The sequence below is a fragment of the Anas platyrhynchos genome, chromosome 8, assembly GCF_047663525.1.
Source record: "Anas platyrhynchos isolate ZD024472 breed Pekin duck chromosome 8, IASCAAS_PekinDuck_T2T, whole genome shotgun sequence".
NCBI lineage: Eukaryota > Metazoa > Chordata > Aves > Anseriformes > Anatidae > Anas > Anas platyrhynchos.
Window position 1 is genome coordinate 21,177,146 of NC_092594.1, and position 25,697 is coordinate 21,202,842.

Sequence of the window (25,697 nt, forward strand, 5' to 3'; positions counted from 1 at the left end):
GTTCTACAGTAGTCTGTAAAACATCAACCAATTAAGATATCATTCCATACATGAGCACTCTGTACTCTGCCTGATAATTTATCCAATCAATTATTATCATGTACTATTATTATTATATTTATTTTATATTTATTTTATTTTTATTTCTTGTTGTTGTTGCAGTGCAAGGTTTTAGGTTTGCTTCTAAAACTTGTTCTTGAACATCAAGGCAGGATAGAAAGGAGTTTTCATCATTGTTGTGCTTGCTGTGCTGATTTGTTTCTTTCTACTAAAAAACAGCAATCAAACAAGCAAACAAACAATGAAATAAAGACCAAACACACTATTGTGAAGCATTTGTTTGTTGATGTTGTTTCTTTTAAAAAGCAAGTGCAATGCTAAGCTGATAATGCTAAATGTTTTTTTAATGAAACTTCAGACCTGACCTTGTACAGTACCTGACCTCGCTGATCATTGCCTAGGGCAGGTATATGTTTGCTGAATTTTAATTGTTCAAATAGGTGAGGGATCTAGCACATTTTTTAGTTTGCCTACGGAAATACTTACTTCTCACCCATAGTGAAATATATTTGCTTTATAATTTAACAACTTGTAGCAGGCAGAACCATCATTTGAAAATTTGCAGTAAGTTTGGACCCCAGCTTTATTAATGTGCAGTCTTAAGATTGTTTATTGTCACAAAATTAAATAATGCGAGATGTTCAAATTATGACATTCTAAGATATGTTGCACAAAAGGAAATTAACTGCTATAACAAATGTTAAAGTAACACAGTTATGTGAAAAGAGGTAGACCCAACTAGTAGATAACACAGAAGCAAGATTTATTTTTCATCCTTATGACTACCTTATGACTATATTTACAATATACACATCAGTGTAATAGCTATATGCCAATAATTTAATAAGCTGTCTTTGAAAAAAAATATGTTAAAAAACAATATGCCTTTTAGATCACCCAATTAACATATATATATATATATATATACACACACATATGGACGAATTCATATTTCTTCTGCATAAAATATTAATTTATCCTATGTAGTGAATATCCACATGCATATATGTATATGTACCCCCCCCCCAAAAAAAAATAAATAAATAAATAAAAAGATCACATATATGCATTCAGATACCAAGATAGTGAAATCCTAGAGGACATGTTTTTCTCCATTTTCTTCACATTATATCAAAATTATTCACTTGCAAAATTATTTCTATAGTGAAGATGCTGATGCATCATAAAATTAATTTTCTCTTCTATAGAAGGCTGTTTATGATTTTTGTTATAATATTCTGATCAAATCCCAAATCTGTTATGGCACAAAGAATCTCAAGGCCCATTAGAAAAGATAGCAACTGCCAGAAATAATCTATAGTGTGTGCAAGTACTCCTTTCTTTTTAGGGCAGAATATTATTATGGAAATTACAGTAAGGCTGATAGTTCCAGAAAACATCAGCCATGCTGAATAGATCTGTGGTGGCTTTGCACTATAACCACAGTAATTTGTTGTATCAACAGAGGTTTACTAGAGGTTTCTGAGTCTAGCAGATATCTGACAGCAGTCAGCACTCTGAGGTTTCCTGTTGCCAGCTCAGCTGAGTGCATACTCCCAGTAGATTTGTGCACACACATAGTATATACACATATGTGACCAGACACACAGATCCACTCAGGCAGTAAAATACATCCACCTAAACACACAGAACTCAGAGGAACATGAACAGAACCAATGGCCTGATTACAGTTTGATCAGAGTTAAAAAACACTATGGAAAACATTATATTTGCATGTGTGTATGACTGTTATCCAAAATCCCCCATCTTCCCTGGACCTACAGCCTCTGATGTTCATGGTCTTGCTCCATCTGCTAGTTTTCAGACTTTGCTTGCTGGCTAGTCCAGCCTGAGATTTGCCAGCGTGCACCTATACTGACTCAACATGTTCAAAGTGCACCCATACTGATGGAAGAGAGGGAATTTAGTGAGAATACAGGATAGACTGCATGTCCTGGTTTCAGTTAGCACAGAATTAATTTTCTTCCTAGTAGCTGGTGGAATGCTGTGTTTTGGCTTAGGATGAGAAGAGTGCTGATAACACCCCGATGCTTTAATTGTTGCAGAGCAGTGCTTATACCAAGCCAAGGACATCTCAGCCTTTTGCTCTGTCCTGCCAACGGACAGGCTGGGGGTGCAGTAAGAGCTGGGAGGGGACAGACCCAGGACAGGTGACCCAAACTAGCCAAAGGGGTATTCCATACCATCTGACGTCATGCTAAACAATATATAGGGGTGGCTAGCCGGGGGGAGGGGGCCGGACTGCTCGGGGTTAGGCTGGGCATCGGTCAGCGAGTGGTGAGCAATTGCATTGTGCATCACTTGTTTGTACATATTATTTCCCTATTATCACCATATTATTATTATTGTTATTATTGTTATTATTATTTTGTTATTATTATTTTCCTGTCTTATTAAACTGTCTTTATCTCAACTCACGGGCTTCACTTTCCATTTCTCTCCCCCGTCCCAGAGAGGGAGGGAAGTCAGGGAAATGAAAGTTGGAAATGTAAGGGAAATGTAAGTCTCATCATACCTCTACTAGTCCCTGTTTACCTGATCCTTGTGTTTTTCTTTGTGTGTGCGTTGTTGTTGTCATTTGTTTTTGGTTTGCTTCTTTACAGATATTAGTCTTCAGCTGGGTACCTTAACTTGTGTCACTTCACTTAAGTGATGCTGATCTGTCTCTTTCGTCTTGAGAGCCTTTCAGTGCAATTTTCCCATCTTCAGTTACCAAAAAGCAGTTGTTACCTTCAAATACCATGTAAGGTAGTCTGCCATGTCTCCTAGATGCGGGGAGAATTACAGTTCAGGTCAGAAGAATATTTGAAGACAATTCAAGTACTTCAAATGAGAGAATAAAATGATGTTTTGGTACTGAAGATGAAACACTGAAGATGAAACATTAGAAAATATGTTATATTGTCATTATACAATATGAGACTAATATCTGACATCTATAAAGAAATATAGAAACTTTGAAATCAATAGATACTGAGGGAAGATAATGGTGTATTTAAAAGTTTTTTGTTTGTTTGTTTGTTTTTCCCGAAATCTACAATGATGAAAAAATACAATAACCCCTTCACAAAAAAATAAATAAATAAATAAATAAATATATAGCACTCAGTGATTTTCTTTATTTAATAGTCAAATTTCAGACTCTGTAATTTATTTTTTTTGTGTGTAATAGAAATGTTTAACTTAGAGAAGAACATTTATAAAACTCCAAAGAACTATTTTTGTCTTAGAATGCTATTAGCTTTTCATGATAAATTAACACAAGACATTATTTTTTAGATGAATCTGTAATTAGATTTCATTAATGGCAATGTTATCTCTTAAAAGTCATTGTCATTAGTTATGAAGGAAATATTTCCTACTTTTTGTATTAAATATTCAAATTAACTATTTAAAAATGAATACTACTTTAAAATAATATAGCTTGAAGATGCATGGTATTTTCAAGGACAAAATAAGAACTGGGAATGCACTTGCATTAACAAATGACCTGATTGTTTGACTTTAGCAATAATCTCTTCATCTCATTCACTCTCAAGTAAACAAGTAATTCATTGAGATGAATTCCTAGGTATGCCTCAATTCTGTGATGTCTAACAAGGACAGAACCTATAATATAGCCTTTATAAAGAAAGTTTGACCGGGTTTCTCACTTTGAATTTTCTAGTAACCTGTTAAAAGATATTTACAATTTTAAATTACATAAATCATTCAAAATCTAACTGCAACTCTAGTTACAGAAAGTTAGGCATGCATGTACAGACAGACACCAATTCTCTAAGACTTGTTTCCATTATGAAAACAAGCTTAAAATCAAATTCATATAATTTGTAACAAATTTTGTAACAACCCCTATGACAATGCTGCTAGCCCATCCAGAGCAACAATATTCCATCTTTGTTGCCAGATGGATGTTTTTTCCTTCTGCTCTGAGAAACAGGAAAAACCTGTGTGTGACCATTCCCCTTTCACCCACTAAGTGATGATGCTAAAGATCAAAGATCAGCAAGAACAATTTTTTTTTTTTTTTTTTAATAAGAGAAAAGGGAAGGGAAGGGAAAGGAAGGGAAGGGAAGGGAAGGGAAGATGTATATATATATAGTTTCCTGACAGTAATTCCCATGGAGATTTGAGTACAATAGAATATATGCTTCCATTAAAAAAGCTTCTCCCCTTCCCTCCCCTCCCCTTCCCTCTCCTCCCCTCTCCTCTCCTCTGTGTAAAATGTACAAGATTTTGCATAATCTATCAAAATATGCTGGGCAAAATGTTATTTTTATTAAAGGGAATAAAGGAAGAGAGCCAAAGGATTTAATATCATAGAATATAAAATACTCATGCATGTAAAACTTGTGAATATTGTTAACCTATTTAAAATTCTAGTTAGTACAGAAATATAGTCCTCAAGTTCTGACATAAAAAGAAAGCCATTCAAACGTCAATTGGCAGAGATTTTTTTTTTTTAATGTTACAGATGATGGATTTACAATTTCTTGTGATTTTTACTTGAGCTGTTCTTAAGGTTTTCAGCTTGTTGCTTTTGTTTCATCTCATTGAATAACTTTTCTGGCCAATCATTTATTTTGATGAGCTCAAGTGATTTTCATCTTCTCATTGTGTTTCTTTTGCCTTCTTTTTATGTTGCTTTATTTAATACTGAACCTAAATATGCTGGTATTCAGTACCAGAACTTCAGAAGGGCTTATTTATTGTTTGATTGTTTTGATGTTTCAATAGGATAACTAAAATCCAGGAAATCCAACCAGACGTAGGCAGGACTAGCCTATTCTTCCATCAAAGTCATATTTATTTATTTGTTTGTTTGTTTATTTTCCTCAATGAAATTATTTTGGAGAAGCTGAATTCTTTTGTAGTCCCAGTTCACCTAGACTTTTGGGAAAAGGTGCTGGACCTATGACAATGGAAGAATGGAAGAATGGACAACGGAAGAATGACAGAAGATAAAAAGGTTAGTTCCTAGAGATCATCAACTAGGAAATAATTGTCCTTCAGTGTTCCACAGGCCACAGAAATCCTTTACAGAATATCCAATTCATTTTATTTCTTCCACCAGCAGTTTATAATTCTCCTTTCATGTACCAATTTATCAAAGAATTGGTCCAATTTATGTAGAAGTAACATTTGTGCATGTGAATCTGGGAGGATTAACCTGTTTTTCTGTTTTGTTTGTGGTGTTTTTTGTTTGTTTGTTTGTTTTTGAGGGTGTGTTTGTATCTAGAAAGTGTCTACAATAGAGCTAGATACTCATGATTTGCTGCAGTTGTATTGCATAGGGGAGAATTTTTATTAGTATCAGAATTATCATGGACTAATAGTGCTATCCATTAGTTTTTATAATGAAAACTGTCAACTTTTTGTTTATTTAGTTGGTGATTTGTACACATGGCATTTCATTTTCAAATGCAGCATTTATTCAAATAGCTTTTTAAAAATTAGCATGTTATGATTTGTTTCCAAAGTGGGCCTCAAGTTGTGCTGGTGAAAGTTTAGATTGGATATTAGAAAGAATTAATTTACAGAAGAGGTGGTTTGGCACTGGAACAGGCTGTCCAGGGAGGTAGTGGAATTTCCATCTCTGGAGACATTTAAGAGATGAGTAGATGTGGCATTTAGGAACATGCTTTAGTGGTGGACTTGTAGTGTTAGGTGAGTGGCTAGTCTTATCTTGAAGGTCTTTTCAAACCTAAAATATTCTATGATTCAATTTCATATTCATGAAATACTTCTTGCATACTTCACTTTTTTTTTTTTTTTCTTCACAGTGAAACAAATATTACATGTCGAAGATGACAGGTTTTTTAACTTCAATGCACTCTTTTTTCATATGGATACTGGAAAACAATAGGGTAGCATCAGAATACTATTCTGTTTCTTAACAAAATCACTTAGTTGTTTGTTTTGTTTTGTTTTGTTTTTTAATGATGGGTTTGAATTTTTCTCATTTTAGAATAAACCCTTATTTTCTAGGAGATAAATAAATAAAGGATTACAAAAAGAAAAAAATTAAAAAAAAAGATTTTTTTTTTCTCATGAAGAATAATGTTAGAAAAAAGGCAGATGTACATTATTTTAGTTAAGACATTATAATATCAGAAGACAATAAATGTTTCTGGAAGCTTAAGGTGGAGTTTAGAAATCTACTTTGGGCTTTAATCTTTCATTTGAATTAGAGTATTATTCATTACAAGGTTTTTGTATCTTACTTCCATTTTTATATTTCAAAGAGTAAAAATTAGTACCTAGGAAATAAGTTTCAACATGTACACTGCTGGGATGAAAGGTTCAGAAAGGCAATCAAACCTGAATTAATACCTTATTGTAAAAATGTCTTCAACATAAGGATGCTAACCATCAAGCTTCAAAACTGTAGAGGTGTAGACTTCACTTCCAAAAGAGTCCTAGAAGATATCAAACATCACTGTACCATCACAGCAAACTAAAACTGGGCATCCTCAGAGAAACCTGGCAATATTTTTTTTTTGCTGTGGAATGTAGGATTGATTCACCGCTCATTCCTTAGCTGCTACTGGAGATACACAAAACATGCAGTAGTTAAAGCCTTACACATTAAAGGCACAGAGGCATTCTTTCAGAACATCTCAGCAAGAAAGTTGTTTCCTAGCAATACTCTTTGTTTTTGACTAGGCTGATCAAGGCTTATTAAAAGGAGATAAAGCAATGAGAAACAGAGTGAATTAATTTCACAGAAAGGAGCAGAAGTGTTTTCACTCTAGGCTGGGAAAGCACTGCTATTTTGCAGCAGTGTTCATGATGTTTTGCTCAATACCTTTTACATGGTCAGATCACAGCCAGTGGCTGTGCGTGGGCAACCACAAATACCTTAGCCTCCCTCCCATGCAGGAACCATCAAAGACTGCATACATTCATTGTTCTGCTGAGGTCTTCCTGTTTGTATTGTCCTGAAAAAGTAAATGGGCTTGCAAAACTATAAGCTTGCTTCTCCCTCTGAATCTTCTGTAGTTGCCAGTATACATTGTCTCACTACTTCTTCAAAGGCAGGGCAAAACTAAGCTCTTCACGGTAGTCCATGGTGAAAATGCAATAGGGAAACAGCATATAATGGAAAACATTTTTCTTCATGAGTGCAGACAGTCATAGTATCATGTTCCACAAAGGTCATGCCATCTACGTCCCTGGAGGTATTCAAGACCGAGCAATTTGGTCTGACCCCAGAGCCGACCTGCTCTGGACAGTAAGTTGGATGACAAAGTTCCTTAGGTCTCTTTCAATCCAAATTATCCTATGACTGTATGTTTTTGTTTGTTTGTTGTTGTTGTTTTAATTATTATTATTTGTTGTTGTTTTTTTTTGAAGTTGCAGTTACTGTTTGTTTTGTTTACCACATTACATAGGACTGCTTTGTGGGTGATTTCTGTTTCTTCAATATATAATCATGGTAATATATGCCAATCTGTTTAAGAATATAAGGATTTCTGGTTATAGATGCTTCTGAGAAGTGTTGTAGAGGTTCTGTAAAATTGCAACAGTTTGTACAAAGTTTTTCCATATTCAAATCTTTTTGTGTAATTTTAAATTGAAAAATCAATTGACAATTTCATCTTTGTAGAGAAGAATAGAAGAATTTAATGGATTAGCTTTATTTTTTTGTTGTTGTTGTTTTTTTCTGTTCAGCCAGATGTTAGATAAAAACATTCAGTAAATCCCTTGCAGTCTTTCCCTCAATGTATTTCCATATAATCTTCAGATTAAAAAAAGAATTTTGTCTGTTCAGACTGCTGAAAAGCTGAAAAATCCATGCAAGTGGATTTCTAGATAATTGTGTATAAATGTTACTGTTATCCGAAGGAAGGCCAGAATGTTCACCAAACTATATAACCTGAATTAATAATAATAAAATTATTTCAGAATAAATCTTAATAAAGTTCTTTCTGAATAAAATTCTTTCAGAATAATCTTTATTCTGAAAGAAAGATCTTTGTAAATTTGGACCATGGACAGGGCTTTGAACATTTAACCCCAATATTCGTAACTTGCAGCTCACTGCAGTATTAGTATAGTGCTCTTAGCAAAATGAGATTCTGCCACCTTTTCCAACATAATCAATGCAATCACAATTCTGAATGAGTTGGCAAAACCTGGCCTCAGGAAAATTAAGTGTTAGACAATGTATTCATGAAGACATTAAGAAAACAGAGGGTATCTTACAAAATGCCTTGAGTGAGCAATCTTTTTTCTGTGTAGCTTCAAAGGAACTGTAAAAGTAATAGCTATCAGATTTTCTCCAGCCCCCTCAGGAGTGCAAAGTTTCAACAATAAAGATAATGCAGTCTCCAGCTATATTACCCAGCTACTTGCTGAAGCAGCATTTATCCAAACGGAGCCATAACTCACACCTGTTCCCTTCTCTCCTCCATCTTTAAGGTATACATTCCCTGCTGCAAATCAGCTCCCTCCATAGATTTTCCTGCTCTTGAGACACTGTTTTCCTTTCAGCACAGAAGGTGATGCTACACAGTGAGGAGTTGTGCCTTTTGTGATACTCAGATGCCGTTGCTCTGGGAGAAGCATATACTCGAAAAAGTGCTGTTTTAATCAGCATGGCTTCTTTCCCCTCAGAGTGAGGTAGTTTCATGAACAGTTGTAAACAGTCTTCCAACTAGCTGCATTTAAGTTTTAAACTCTTTACTGATTTATTTAGTACTACTCCAAGGTGGAGAAGTGCTCATTCTGTGGGTGTCACTGTAGGACTTGATCTGCCTGTAAAGAGCAGAGAAGATTACTTTATGTTGGCATTAAAGACTTTCTGGATTAGTCCAAATGGAAAAGCTAAAAGTTGCCAAATTATTTTCCATGGAAGCCCAGATATGGAAGCTTAAAGTCTTATTACTGTTAACTTTTCCTTTTGTGTCAGTCTCATTTATGGCTTCTTATATTTGAGACATTTCAAAGTTGTTTTTTTTTTTGTTTGTTTGTTTGTTTTTTGAATGATTGAGTTGATTGAGTCTGACATACAAAGATTTAAAAGGCCAACAAAATCTTGTCATGGGAAAGCGTGAATGAATAGAGTTGTGTTGTCCAATGTACGTTGAAATCTTCACAATGCATTTGCTTTAAAAAATCATTCTAGATGGCTTTGTTGTGTTAAAAACAAAGTGTTTTCTTGTTCTGAGTGACAGTGACCCATTTGAAATTTATTAGGTCCAAATGCTCAGAAAGAAAACTCTGTTTAAATTGATGCCTGAGAGAGAAATAACTTCTGAAAACCCTACACTTTGATTAAAATTGGAATATTTCCAGACATTAAGTGTTGAAAGTGATAATGCAATAAATAAAAAAAAATATTATAAAAATTTTAATTGATTATAAAAATAAATCAATTACAATAAAATAAAACAGCATACAGTTAAATATTTCTCTTGTATTGATGATCTTCTGTTACAGGAGGAAGGTAGATCCTTTGCTGTTTCTTCTCCAGCCATAAGAAAGTGAAGAAATTGAAGACAAGACTATAAACATTGATATTATATAACACTTAATCAAGAGTTTTCAGAAATACTAAGACATTAAAATGTTAGCACACACTGTAAAATATATGTAGGACACATTCTTTTATGCCTTGTTTCATTGTTATAATAAAAAGAAAAAAAATAATTTAGATAAAACAATTTTATTAATTTTCTTTTATTCATAATTTGAAGCCCCCATGAATTCTAATGTTAGTAAGTCTATAAACTTATTTCCAATCTAGAATTAAATAATCATATACTTAATGTGACTAATATTCATTATGATCATATGAAGTATTTTAATAAGAGAAAAGTTTTATTTGACTGAGAAGTGCTGTACTATAAAACCCATTTATTGTGCAAACACTTTACTGGCACTTTTGAGAAATTCCATGTTTGCTGAATGGAAAACAAACAAACAAACATAACTGGGAAAATAAAGAGACTTTAGTATTTCTCTTTCTTTCTTCAGAGGACCAAAGTGAAATAAACACTCTATTTTATTAATCTCTTTTAAAAGGTGGTCTATTAGTAAATATGAAATTAATGTATATTCTGCATACATTGTATCACCTGAAATATATACTTATATATACTTATACCTGAAATATATTTATTTATTTATTTATTTATTTATTTTGTTTTCTCTAGAGACTGTAATTCATTACGAAAGTAAATAGGATGGGTCTAACTGTTGACATTTTTGTCATGATCTTATTTTCAATCTGAGTAATACACTATACAAATACTTCATGCATCATCTTCTAGTAGCACATATTATATATTTAGAGGAGAGGGGAAGAGAGGAGAGGAGGGGAGGGGAGAAGAGGGGAAAGGAGTGGAGTGGAGAAGAGAGGAGGGTATTAACAAAAGACTCCTCAAAACACTGGAGATATACAGATTTGATGGATGGACTGCTTGTTGAATAAGTAATCGTCTGAGTGGTCTCACTCAGAGAGTTGCAGTCAACAACTCTCTGTCCAGGAAGAGACTTGTGATGAGTGCTGTTCCTCAGGGGTCAGTATAGGCAGGGACTAACAGCTTTAAACTGAAAAAAAGATGGATTTAGAATGCATATAAGGAAATAATTATTCTCTCAGAGGGTGAGTGAAGGGAGAAGAGAGAGGGAATCATTTTATGATTCTATGTTTTTGTGAAATGTCCAACATGTTTTCAGATGAGTTCTGTCTATTACCTAGGATTTAAAAATATATGCTAAAACGGCCACTATCATGCTTTCTTAAAACACTGGAAGTTTATGTATGGGTATGCAGAAGAGGGGGAAAAAAAGATAAAAGAAAGTGTGTGATCTTATCTTTATCTTATTTTTAGGAACTATGCTTGTTCTGGTTTCACTGGGCATCTTGCTTGCTTCCTCTGATAGATTCTTCTGCTTCCACCAGATATTTTATCTATTTTTTCTATATCACTTATTCTTATATTGCAGATTTTGCTACTTACATGTATACCCTCTTTGTGGAACCTGCACCCTGCTTGTGGAAATGCACCACCATTTAATTTGCACCTTTGTGGTTACATACTATATACTATATACTACATACTATGTAATATATACTATATACACTTATGTATGTTACACAGATTTTTTCTGTTTATGCTATTACTGGTATTACTGGTGTCATAACATTCCTGCACGCTGTACAAGTAATGCTATTTTACTGTGCTTAACTAAGTAAAATGCAAGCAAATATTCTCTGTATCTTGTGTAGACTGCTTTGATTTGTGGGTGCCTGTGATTTGGCTACATGGGTTTCCTCATACTTTTCTAAGGCATACGGGGTGGAGGGGGGAGGGGGAGAGGTAGTTGTGAGCTTTCTAAACAAACAAGAAAACAAGAAAGCCATAATCAGTTTTATTCTCTTAAAAGTGAGAAGCAATATGTCCCGTAGAGAGACACAACAGTGAGATTGCAAGGTGTATTTCTTTTTAGGCAGACTGCAAATATCCCCAATTTGCAACCCTTAACATCATTTTAGTTATTTGCAGCAGTGCTTTTAGAGTTCATAATAGCACAAACCTTTTCAAGACTAATTGAAAGGGCATATTAATTCTTCTAATGTGACACAAAAGATAGTCACACTTAACCCTAATTATATGATTACCTCAACAGTAAATATAAATTTGCCACCTGGAGATTCAAATACGAGGCATGTGCCTGGGATTCACTTACTAATGGAAGCAAAATAACTATAAATAGTCCCTTGATAACGAATACTTTGCTTTCTTCTGTTAAATTCTTTACCCTACAAATAAATGTTGAGCTAGCTAATTAGTTAATTAAGACTTAGTTAGGTTGGCTATAGATAAGAATAAATTGTTGTAGTTAAGAAAATAAATTCTGAGATGTGGATTATTAAATGCATATATATACTGCCATGCTCAGTTTTCAACTCATATATTTACCTACCTAGAATACAAAATGTAGGAAATGTGTCCTATCAATTTCTACAAGAGTAGCTGCTTTCTAACATAAAAATAGGAAATATTTGTGTTCAAGATGATAAATGCTTGCAGAGATAGGATCAACCTGAACACTCATAAACTGTATCACACACAAAACAGAATGTATAGGTTATATTCACAGTAATAAAATAGTATATTTTATTTGTATTAATTACTTGTAAGAAAAATGAAAAACACATTTCAGTACCTAGAGGAGGTTTTCTGACCTTTTGAGACACACTTGAGGTGTAGTCCTTCAACTTCATATATAGAAGTTGATAGAATTTGCTGATAAAAACAAGAAGTTTAGGTGTTTCTGCTATTGCAGTTAGTATACATAGAGTAAGAAATCCAGGCTTTTCTGTATCTTTTCTTACTGACAGCTTATTGGAGAGAAAAATGATAATATTTAACTACCCATTGTGGTTTAACAAACAGGGCAAAGATACAATGGTTCATAGAAGTGACAAATAGAAATTTTAGTTTTTATCACTCCATGGTAGAATCAATACATTATACACTAGCTGTCATTACTTTTACACAAAAGGTTTATTATTACATTTTCCCTTTAAACACAATAAGCAATTATAAATCAAATTACAGAAGTTAGAAAAGCAAATTAATAATTTCCAAGCTTTCATCTCATGTGAATTATGACAGTTCATTCTGTCATGCAGTGTTTCACTTAGCAACAAATGCCAAGAAAATCTGCATCTTAATCCACAATCCCAAAAAAAGAGGACAACTTGTTTTTTTTTTTTTCTAAATGATCAAGATTATAATATACATTTCATTGGTTTTGCTCCCTGTGTTTAGCTGAAGCAAAAATAAGACCAATAAATTTTCAGTTTTTTTTTAAATGTATTTCTTTTTTTACTGTAGATCACTAATAGTCATCCAGAAACAACTCATTTAAAGATGCAAACTGTAAACCACAGTTTTTTCTTTGTTTAAGTGAAGAAACAGACAACATTTTAATACAGTATACGTGTCAGGTGCTCACAGCTTCTTTGGCAAGTTTTGTAGTGTTTTCTGGATTATTACCAACAAAAGAGAAATGTACTGTTGGTATTTTCAGACCGTCTCTCTCTCCCTCCTCCTTTCCCCTCTCTTTCTCCTTCACCCTTCCCCTGTCTTTCCCTCTCTCCCCCCCCCTCCCTCTCCACCCTACATCCATCCCCCTTTCCCTCTCCCCTCCCTCCCTTCCTCTCTCTCCCCACTCCACCTTCTCCCCCTCCCCTCTCCCTCCTGCTTTCTCCCCTTCCCTCTTCGCCTTTCACCTCTTTCCCTTCCCTTCCCTTCCCTTCCCTTCCCTTCCCTTCCCTTCCCTTCCCTTCCCTTCCCTTCCCTTCCCTTCCCTTCCCTTCCCTTCCCTTCCCTTCCCTTCCCTTCCCTTCCCTTCCCTTCCCTTCCCTTCCCTTCCCTTCCCTTCCCCTTCCCCTTCCCCTTCCCTCGTTAATGTAATCTCAAAAATTCAATGTAGGCGTGCTTTGCTAGTATATTGTTAATAGCTTTGAAGACCTTGTCTGTGAATAGACATCATGTTAGGACCTCTGGTGCTTTTCCTCAGGTGGGCAATCGAGCTCCATAACAACTGCTCTCTCACTTCCCCTCCTCAAAGAGAAAGGGGAAGAAAATATGATGCAAAGTTCTCAAGGTTTGAGATAAGGAAGCAGAGATTAGTCAACAGTTATTGTGACAGGCAAAACAGATTCTGAGTAGGGAGATAGTAAAATTTATTGCCTATTACTAACAAGCTAGAGAAGTGAGGAACAAAGAAACCAAAAACGCCTTCCCCCCATCCGCGCTTTTCCACCTCTTCCCCCCGAGAGGTGCACAGAGGAACGAGGGAATGGAGGCTGCAGTCAGTCCCTAGTACTTTGTCTCCACTGCTCCTTCTCGATCACTCTCTGCCCCTGCTCCACATGGGGTCCCTCCCAAAGGATACCATCCTTCCCAAACTGATCCTGGGGGGCTGCCCACAGACAGCAGCTCTTCAAGAACCACTCCCACATGGCTCCCATGGGGTCCATCTGTCAGGAGCAAACTGCTCCAGCACAGGTCATCCACGGGTGGGCAACAGCTCCCTCCAGGCCTCCTGCTCCTGCGTGGGCTCCTCTCCAAAGGCTGCAGCTCCAGCCTGGGGTCTGCTTCTGCAGGTGCTCTCCATGGGCCGCAGCCTCCTTCAGTGCAGGTCCACCTGCTCCACCTGGGGCTCCTCCACAGGCTGCAGCATGGAGATCTGCTCCTCAGTGGGACTCATGGGCTGCAGAGGGACAGCCTGCTCCACCAGGGGCCTCTCCACAGGTACCTGGAGCTCTGGCACCTGGAGCACTCCTCCCCTTCCTTCTTCACTGACCTTGGCATCTGCAAGGCTGTTTCTCACAACTCTTTGTCCCAGCTGCTGTCAAGCAGCATTTTTTTTTACCTTGGCTTGTCTCTGGCCAGCGGCAAGGCTCTTATCTAACATGGGGCAGGTTCTGGATTCTTCTCTCAGAAGCCACGTCTATGTTCCCCCACTACCAAAACCTTGCCATGTAAACCCACTACATGGCCACAGACCACCTGCTAACATATGTGTTTTATGGAGTCATTGTGTCCTATGTACCATCTTTAGTACATAGGTACAATTTTGAAAAAGCATCTGAAGAAAAATTTGAACTACTGGAAGATTTTTCATGATCCATATGACCCAATTTATGACAATTCATCTTTATACTCACGTATATCACTGCTATGTTTTGGCAGCAACTGTTTGATACAGAGTCTGGAAAATCAATGCCTTTTTGGAGTGACTAATGAAAGCTAGATGGGACACTCTTAAGACACTCCAAAGATAACCTGAGACCATTTTCAAAGTGGCGTAGTGATAAATATATGAAGTTAATTACATCTCTCGACTTTGTTGATTGGGGTCTAGAGATAAATCTACCAGTGCCATCTGGTAGATTTTTATTACATATGATAATATCTTTGCTGAAAAAAATAATAAAAACTAATTATGGAGTACATTCTGTAATATTAAAAGTTAAATTGCAGAAAGCACAAGAAATTAAAAAGTGTAATGAATGTAGCACATTGTGCAGTTAAAGATAAAATTAAATGCAAATCAGTTGTTAAAATGACTAAGTAATTGATCACGTATTTAAATTTTTGGATATAAGTTATTGCAAAAAAAACCATTTTATTAACAATATAATTATCTATGGCTTGGACAAGTAGGAAAAACAATCAAAGTTTAATAATTTGAATTGCAAATGTACATTGAATAGAATACATAGAATAAATAACAGAATTATTCAGACTCTAAGGTGGCTTGTAAAATACTTTTTTAACAGTTACTTTCAAGGACTTTCGTTTAGGTTTCCAAAAATGAAAATGAAATTTAGATTTCCATTTAGGTGCTCAGTCAAAGGGCAGGGCAGGGCAGAGCAGGGAATTGCTTTCAGTCATTGAGTAACTGTTGTAATTGCTAATGACGGTCACATCTGGAGCAGACAGGATATAAAGATACTGCTTGTCCCTGTCCCTATGTCTTTCCACCACTGAGGTTGAGCATGTGTGCCTGACAAGAATGCATGAACATACATCATGCTTGGTATCAGTTTGATTGCTCAATTTAATGATCTTGAAGGTCTTTTGTGACGTAGGTGGTTTGATGATTCTGTGTTTCTATGCACAACTTTTAAATTCTCTTTTAAAGCACACAGTGGACAGACATGGCCAGCCACAGACAGAACAATCACTCAGAGTCTTTAAAGGCACCATATAGACACAGCCAGCACTCACATTAACATGAATACCACAAGTAAACTTACCCTGTTCTCCCTCTTAGACTTAGAAAATACATATTGCTTTAATAAAATGTTGAGTAATTGATTTCTTAAAGTTTTATCATCAGCTGGGGATTTGGCCCACTCAATGTTCATGCATTATAAGGGACATTGTATGCACAAAGAAACAAACAAAAGATCCAAGCTGAAATAAAATTAATACGTCCTATAAGAAATCAGGTAACTAAGACATCAGAAACTATTTTGTTGTGTACTGTTTATTAGTGTATTGTTTATTCGCATACAAGAAGTTGTTCACATAAGCTATTTGACTTTCTAATGAAGACTAATTCTATATACCTAGAATGCTTTATTTAAAACCTGTTCTCCAATGTCTTCATAAGATGCACCATCATGTTGTTTTAAAAGGGTCTCAAATTATGTAATACATTTTTCTGAAGCAATATGAATGCCATGTGGCAATGTTTTCCTTAATCTAAAAATGTTTTAAAATAATATTACTTTGCAATGATTTTTTATTTATTTTTTAATATATTTTTAATTGAATTTTGGGAAGAAGAAGATTTAATGAACAGAAGGCTAAAATTTCTGGTTTTGTTATTATTATTATTTGCTTTAGACAGGCTGGAAAAGTGACTGAATTGAACACCAATAAGTGACTGAATTGAACAACAATAAAAGTAAACCTGTAATTAAAGTCTGCATTTGCACTGAGGTAATAGCTACATTCTAAAAATCATACTTGTGAGTCAGTTCAAAATACTCTAGTAAAATATAAAATTAATTAAACAAAAAATAGTAGGCTCTGGAAAAACAAACAAACAAACAAAATTCAACAATAACAAATCTAAGAATAGAATTTATAATGGAATGAATATTTATAGGTTACCAGTACAGACATTATACCAGAGAAGACATATTATCTGGTTAAGTTTTAGAAAGACTTGTCCATGCTTATACATTTCACATTTTTACTTTATCTTTCACTGATATATATGTTATAGGATAGTATTCAAGACAACATATTAGTCTAGGCAAATATGTGGTATAACTCTGCTTGTTTAAGAAAAACAAAACAGAACATAGAAACTGAAAATATAATCTAACTGTATATAATCATCAGTAATACTTTCATAGTAGTAAAACCCAGCCTTAGAGGTTAATCATTAAATAGAGAGTCGTGTATTCATCCTTTTATGATGAGAAAAGCTCTCTTATTTTGTGAAATAGGAAGGATTAACAGCAAATGTAAATTGTTCCTATGAGGAAACCACAATGACAAGGAGCTGAAAATATCTTCTCATTTATTTTTATTTTTATTTTTCACTTTGCTAGCACATTCTAAATTATTAAAAATAAAAAAAAAAAAGTTAGCATAGTGTATTGTTCCTTACTGTTCTATATTTGTTTTGAATTATTTGCTTTGAATTAATTATTTGAATTATTTTCATTCATATTTTCCAATTCAGTGATAATAATAGTAATAAAATTTTGACATACACTAACTTTTTCAAAAGTTTTCTGAACCTCACGTGAGCATCTATATATTACCATATATATATTTAAGCATACAGAAGTATAACTTTTTTTTTTTTTCACAAATTTTACTGCAGTAAAATAATCAGATTACTAGAAATTAAAATCAAATTTAGCTTCTCTTTGCTGATGCTTTGGCTGCATTGCTTGAACTGAGGAAGATGCATTTTCTCCACTTCCTCAGAAATACACATACCCTAGACATTTTGGCTAAATTGAGAAATCCGTCTTGTAAGTGTCATCAAGACAGTTACTGAAGGTCCCTGGATATTTTCTGAACTGCAAATAGACCAAATTTCATAGCTGCAAAGAGACCAAATTTCAAAACCAGAAAGGTTTTGATTTATAACTGTATTACATACAGGGAAGGCATAGGAAGTACACAGATTAGCAACTCAAGTACAGCTGAATTCTGTTTCAAGTTTGATCTTTATGATGTTGATGGTACCATTTCTAAAGGGAGATGTTCTTGCACATGTCAGAGAGCAATTTGATCAAACATGATTTTATGTCTGCATTGACACTGTCAGGTGATTAAATTTGCATTAGTTTGAACAAGAGTTATTCCAAAATAATGAAACAAAGCTTCAGTGATGTTGAAAAGATTAATTCATGCTCTAAAACCAGACAAACTCACCAAGATACTTTAGATTTTCTTTTGAAGTCCCAGCCTTTCGAAAACCCATATGCAGCTGTACTGAAATCAGTGGAATGGCATAATTAAATCTAACCTGTACCCTCCCAACTTCAGTGATAAATTCATATACAAAATGTGGCTATTGTAAATAATTTCTGAGAAGCCTGCTTTGGGACCCTTTCCGATTTTCTAGTTTCAGGCCTGTCCATAGTCCATATATGTCTGGTCATCTCTGGAAATTATAGACGGCTATAAACCTGGGAAAAAATCTTGAAAACCTGCCTAGTTTTGTAGCTTCTCTAGGTAAGAGATAATTCATTATAATAATACACACAGCTGTCTGCAGGCCATGCAAACCCTCATGGAAGAAGGCTGCAGGGAAAGATAACATTTCACTAGCTGTCTTTAAATCATATTTTCAGAGCAGTAGCATAGCTTGAATTTACAGCATCAAATAACTTTTATCCATAAAGATCCCAATGTGCTACATAAAGAAATGACTTCACCTCTATGATAGAACACAAAATCTTTTTAATGGTATGCCTCAACACCAAACAGGCAGAAAGTGGAGAAAATGAACACACTTCATTCAAAGGATGCAGGACATTCTAAGAAACTGAAATGGAATGTGGCTGAAATCTAAGCTGACCCTCTTCCTCCTGAGAAAATGATCACTGGGTCTTTAATTATGGAAGATAGTCAAACTCAAAATAACACCCTTTTGTATCAGTAGTCATGTTTGTTCAGATGCAACTGAGAAAGTGTTAAGCAATACTTGATATTATCTTCATAACTTCAGTGTATGAGTTCTTTTCAAAATTGCATTTAAAGTATGTGAACTATGTGTGGTTTATTCCTATCTTCTCCATAAATTTAAGCATTGAAATCCTACAGTAGCATGACTTTTGGAGGTCAGGACATGATGGCCAGATGCTTGGCTAAACAAGGACTTTTTAGCTCCAATAATTTATTAAGAAAGCTGGTAGAATCATAGAATCATTAAGGTTGGAAAAGACCTCCAAGATCACATGGTCCAACCATCGCCCTGCTACCAATGTCACTCACTAAACCATGTTTCTAAGCACCACATCCAACCTTTCTTTGAACATCCCAGCGATGGTGACACCACCACTTCCCTGGGCAAAATGTTCCAATGCCTGACTACTCTTTCTGAGAAGAAGTGTCTCTTAATTTCTAACCTAAACCTCCCCTGGTGCAACTTGAGGCCATTCCCTCTAATCCTATCACTAGTTACCTGTGAGAAGAGGCCAACCCCCAACTACCCACACACTCCTTTCAGGGAGTTGTAGAGAGCAATAAGGTGTAGTAATTACTAACATTTATTGTAGCTATTAATAACATCATCAGTATATATACATTGCTTGGAGGAATACTCCTTACTGCAAGTACTTTTGAAGCTCTAAACCATTTCAGGGTTTCTCTACCATGTGAATAGAAGAGTCTTCAGTGAGGGGATTTACCTGCAGTGAAGAAAATTCTCAAAATCATCCTTTCATACTTATTCCCCATTTTTAATCCTGCAAAGATTTTTGGGGAATGGGGAATGCTGGAAGAAATATTAACTGAAATACTATAGTGAATTGCATATGCCATCTACTGCAGAAAATTAGTTAATACTTAATAAACTACCACACAGAACACAAGGGAAATTAATCCTATTAAGTGTGAACAGTTAAAAAGGGTATGGGATACCAGTGTGTTAAGCAGGAATAGATTGAAAAGGTTGTTAAAATTATAATCCTCTGGAAAAGAGAAGAATGGGAATAACTGTTGAACAAAATAAACTACTATAGGTTAAGAAAAATAATTAAAGGGGCAAAAATATACATAGAATGCCAAAATAGTTATGGATTGTTAGCTGACACAGGAAAGGGATTTGCATGTATCTGCAGTGGGTACAAAATAACCAGAGAAAGCATGGTGGAAATTGGGTGCAAGGTACAGTATGCCTGGCTTTTTTACAGTATGCCTATCTTAATCACTGTTGAATAAAGAAGCCCAAATCAGAATCCAAGGTACAAAGAAAGAGGAAGACTGGGGAGGCAAAACAAAGCTGACATAGATTTACATATATTATTATTATTATTATTATTATTATTATTATTATTATTATTATTATTTTATTCCAGAATACTTTAAAGGATAAAACTGCTTCTGTTCACTGACATTCACTTTAAAGGTTTGGTATACTGAGGCATTGGGTTTATCCAGTGTGGTGGTTTTACTCAGCTGGGCAGATAAACTCCACCATAGCTACTCTCTGACTCCCCTTCCTCAAAGGGAACAGGACTCATGAAAAGGGCTCAAGGTTGAGATAACAACAGGGAGATCACTCAACAGTTATTGTCACAGGCAAAACAGACTCAGAATAGGGAGATTAATGTAATTTATTGCCTATTACTAACAAGCTAGAGAAGTGAGAAACCAAAAGCAAACTAAAAACATCTTTCCCCCATCCACCCTCTTCCACATCCTCCCCCCAGGCAAGCACAGGGGAATGAGGGCTGTGGTCAATTCATGATGCTTCATCTCCACTGCTCCTTCATGGTCACTTTCTGCCCATGCTCCACGTGGGGCCCCTCCCATGGGATGTCATCCTTCCTGAACTGAGCCTGCAGGGCTTCCCACAGGCAGCAGCTCCTCAAGAATTGCTCTAACATGAGTCCTTACCATGGGGTCCATCCATCAGGAGATAACTGCTCCAACACGGGCCCCTCACATGGCTGGCAGCTTCCCCCACATCCTCTGCTCCTGTCCATGCCCTGCAGCTGTGGTCCTGCAGGGGCTCTCCACAGGCTGCAGCCTCCTTCAGGCCACATCCACCTGCTCCTCCATGGGCTGCAGCATGGAGATCTGCTCCACCCATGGGCTGCAGGGTAACAGCCTGCTCCACCAGGGGCCTCTCCACAGGCTTCAGGGGAACTTCTCCTGCATGCCTGGAGCATCTCCTGCCATCCTTCTGCACTGACCTTGGCGTCTGCAGGGCTGGTTCTCAATGCTTGTTCTCCCAGCTGCTGATGCCCAGCAGTTTTGCCCCCCTGCCTCCTCCACAAACACCCTTTTATTAACTCTGCTCTCCCAGAGGCCCAACCAGCATCTCTCACTGGCTTGGCTGTGGCCAGTGGTGGGTCCCTTTTGGAGACATCTGAAGCTGGCTCTGGTCTGACAAGGGGCATCCAGCAACCCCCTTTCTAATTCACTTATTTCACTATTTCACAATAGAAAGGAGTTCAAAGAACCTTTTTTTTTTTTTTTTTTTTGGCTAGGACAATGTTTAGGGAGAAAATGATGTTCTGCATGCTAAAGTCTGAAGAACTACACAGATTCATGGAGAAGCATCAAAGCATCAGAGAAACATCATTTTCACATATGCATGAGTCTATGATATAATCACTCAATGTTTGGAAGCCTTAGTCTGCTTACCTCTTTATTTTTGAAACACAAATCTTACCCTGGATTAGTGGATGATATTTTTGTTGTGGCTAACTGAAAATCATTATGGACAATTAAAATTTTATTTGAAGATCTTGAGGCCTGAGTCTGCATTTCCTGGTCCCCTTTTGTTATCCTGAATGACCAGAAGAATATTCCATGCCATATATGTGTGAGGAAACACAAGTTTTCACACTCAGAAAGGGGAGCTGAGGTAAAGAAGGAGGAAGGGGAGGACATTCAGAATGATGGCATTTGTCTTTGCAAGAAACCACTAGGCATGATGAGCCCTGCATTTCTGAAAGTGACTGAACACCTGCCTGCAAGGTGGGAAGTAGCAAATGAATTTCTTGTTTTGTTTTGCTTGTGCATGCAGCTTTTGCTTTACCTAGTAAAGTGTTTTTATCTTAACCCATGAGTTTTTGTGCTGTTACCTTTCTGATTCTCTTCCCTACCCCAAATGGGGACAGCGAGGAAAAGGATCTATGGTAGTTAGCTGCTTCCTGGGTTTAAACCACAACACTTTCACAGCAGCAGATGTTTACCACTAATAAAGATAAATTCTTTCTCCTCTTAAGGTGACATGTCAGAGTTCACAAAATTACTCAAAATGCATAATGTAAACTGTTTAGACTACTGTATAATTTTAGTTTCACACTTTCATTGAAAATCTAATTCTGTATTTTTTATGGGTACTGAATCGGTCAAAAATGTCATTTCAGGTGGTACAAAATTATGTGCTAATTCAGATCAAATTCACCAAATTATTGTAATAATAAAAAAAAAAAGTTTTTTTTTTTTTTATTTTGACATTGATGTAATGTCCCAGTAGAATTTCTACAAACTCAGTAGATCTAAAATAGATTTTCAAACCTGAAAGAATTCAATTCTTGTTCGGTATGAACCATAAGGGAAGGGAAGGGAAGGGAAGGGAAGGGAAGGGAAGGGAAGGGAAGGGAAGGGAAGGGAAGGGAAGGGAAGGGAAGGGAAGGGAAGGGAAGGGAAGGGAAGGGAAGGGAAGGGAAGGGAAGGGAAGGGAAGGGAAGGGAAGGGAAGGGAAGGGAAGGGAAGGGAAGGGAAGGAATTTTCAACATCTTTATAACAGAAGTTCATTATTATTCTAAATACATCTTATGAATTGCATAGCTATTTTTTAGGCCCTTTGTGGATTTAAGGACTAAATTGCTACTATTGAAAAGCACAACAGAAAATCTCTGAGATGGGATTCATAATTAAGTCTGAACAGTAAGTTAACTTTTCAATAAAATTTAATTTATTTGCCTATCAATTTTCTATTCCAGTTGTTTAACTCAAGAGGCTTCAAAGCTAGACACTGAATGATATGTCTGTATTGTGATCAAAGGTACACCTACAACTTTTTTTGCACATATATATTTGCACCATTCTTCTGTTCACTAAGTGAAGTGCTAATATCATGTGTCATCCAGTATGGAGATTCTTCTAAGTCCTCCTTTTGCTGTTAATGTATTTATTTATTTATTCATTCATTCATTCATCCATCCTGTGTTTTAACAACTTTTTGCTGTCTTTCAATCAGTTTTTGTTTCCTTTCCACCAGAAGTGTTTAACATCAGTGCAAGAAAGAATATCTATCACAAATAGCTGAAGTCATGCAATGGCAGAAGGAAGGACCAGCTCGTCTCTTTGGATCTTTTCCTAATCTTACATTTTTATTATCTTGTGCAATATTGTGGTGAGTTAGGGACCTTAGCTTTATGAAGATGTAACTGACTTTATTTTTTTTTTGCTCATTACCAACTTGTATTGACTTATTTTTGGACTCTATTTTTTTACCTTTCTGTTTCTCAAGATTCTCCAAAGAAAGCACATTTTCACCGATTATATTGCCCATCTCTTCAAGAGATCTATTTCACTTCTAAAGAAACATCATTTCCTTTAAACGTCTGTCCCTAATTTGGTAGAACACTTTCCAGCTGTTATTTTGTTTATTTTACAGCTCAGTGATTTAACTTAATTTGACTTGCTATTCAGGTTGTTCCAATGAACAAACTACTACTTTAAATGTGAAATCTATCTCCTATTTACCTTTTTTTTTCTTTTTTCTCATGACACGTTCCAGAATTCTGTATGCAACTAAAAAATAAAAATATATAAAAAAAAATCCACTGCTTGTTGCGTACTATAAAAGTGTCATATTTTGCTTCATTTTTGTATAAAAATGAAATTTACTGTTTTAATTTGGCAAAATGCAGCATATGTTGAGTATGATTAAGGAGATACATGGTAAGGTAAAAACTCATAAGTGAGATAATACTTAATAGTCAGAAAAATATAAAGTGTGGTATAACTGCTGTCCTATCAATTTAATTAACAGATTAAATCTTTAAATGATGCAGATTCACCCAAATTATATTTGATGAATGTCAACATTAGAAAGCTACCTTTCTTATTGCTGTATATTGGAACACCTTCCTGACATGAACACTAACAATTGGTAATGGGTATTAAATCTTCTCCCACTTAAGGAATTTTAGAGAAACCTTAAGTAGTGCAGGATTAAATGAACTACACATTTCCTTTTATTTCTTCACTCATGCTACTTCTATTCTGTGGTTAACTTTTAGCTAATTATTTCCAATTCCAATACTATCACAAGTGTCCTGTTCAAGAACGCAGGATTTATTTCAGGACAAGAAGTGTGAATATTCCTTGAAATATCCATTAATGTGTGGTTATTAGAAATTCATTTATAGAAATTTCCTGGAGTTACTATTTCTCATGAGCAAACAAAACACAATTTTAAGTATGGGTATATTTGTCACTTAAAACAAAACAAAACAAAAAAACTTTTTTTGCTTTCCTTCAAAGTCTGAGTATTATTCTAGAAAGTATGCTCATAGGCACTGAAATATTTATGAAAATGTCTATGAAAAGGAATTCTTTGCTATGTGCAGCATAAAGACTATAAAGGTAAAATATAGTAACATATTAATTAGTTCTAGGAGTTTATTTTGAAGTTTTCTTGTATTTCTGATTCCATAGTCACACTTTCAAACACATTATTTCTGTTTCTATTCACATTGGATTATAAAAATATAGCAAGTTCTTAAATGGATTTTTCAACAAAAAGCCCACAGGCTAGATAACTCTAATTTTCTGATAATATACACTTGACATTGTAATTAGAGAAATGTGTCCTTTCTGTGAAGTACCGCTGCAATATCTGAGTTTCTTTTCCTCCTGGAATCAACCTGCATTTTAAGATAAAATGAAAGTATGAAAGCTCCACAATAACTTTGTATTGCTTATTGTTCCATTGGATATTGACTGGAAGAGATGCACTACCTGGAAGATAGCCACATTTTTGATAGTCACAAAGTTGCATTTATTGGATCTTCAAAATACTGGGTTCAAACTTTAAATGTTTTTGTATATACCTGCTGTACCAGTCTTTATTCTTTCCTGAAGCCCCAAAATGCTGAGGAATATAACCAAAGAACTGCATTTTCCTCCATTATCAGGGAAATGTGTTATTTATATGAAAAGGTAATATTCAACTGAATGTACAGTTAATGCAGTAGCTAAACTTTGTAATCCTCTTTGTTAATCCTCTATTTTGAATTCCCTTCCTGACAAATAACTCATGTTCTGTGCTTAATTTTTATGAATCTATTAAATACATTTTTTGTTAGCTGAATATCTTATACGTACATGTCACAAAAATATTAAAACAGAGCAAAATCCAAAATGACTCATGTCTAAAAAATGTTTCACCATAATTGAAGCAATTCACAAATTACTTTACGAATAATTCCAAATAAAATTATTGTGAATTTTCATAGATATTTACAAGGTTATTTCGCTGTCCCTTTGAAGATATTGATACTTAAAGAACAAAAACTGCAAGATTATTCTACAATGTTTTTTTTTTTTTTTTCCAAGATGTTTTCTTATGTAGAAAAAGAAAGAAAAAAAAAAAGAAAAAGATGGTATATGATTAGCTGAAAGGAATCATTTGAAAGGAAAACAAGGTTGAGTAGATGTTAAAGAAAGGCAGAATTCCAGTGACCAATCTGAAAAATATGCAGGAAAATTAGTTATGAAGCAGAGACAGTAAAAAGGAAAGTTTTCCTTAGATTGCAGAAAATATCAAGAAATTAGCAAGGTGTGACATGTGGTATCAATTTATTTTTTTTTTGGCACACCTCGACACCTCGGATTTCATAGAGTCTTAGCTTTTCT

The 25,697-nt window shown here is 35.3% G+C and overlaps 1 long non-coding RNA gene across 4 annotated transcripts; it reads left to right on the top strand.

Moving 5' to 3' along the window:
- The first annotated feature begins 1,986 nt into the window (after positions 1-1,986).
- Positions 1,987-25,301, top strand: LOC106015671 (uncharacterized). Of its 4 annotated transcripts, XR_011811069.1 has the most exons (6): positions 1,987-2,358; positions 2,534-2,580; positions 4,940-5,050; positions 21,308-21,800; positions 22,620-22,718; positions 23,053-25,300. It is a non-coding gene; the product is annotated as an uncharacterized lncRNA (long non-coding RNA). The 4 variants fall into 4 exon arrangements; XR_011811068.1 differs by having other exon boundaries at positions 1,989-2,580; XR_002400125.4 differs by lacking the exon at positions 2,534-2,580 and having other exon boundaries at positions 1,992-2,358; positions 23,053-25,299.
- The last annotated feature ends 396 nt before the right edge of the window (positions 25,302-25,697 follow it).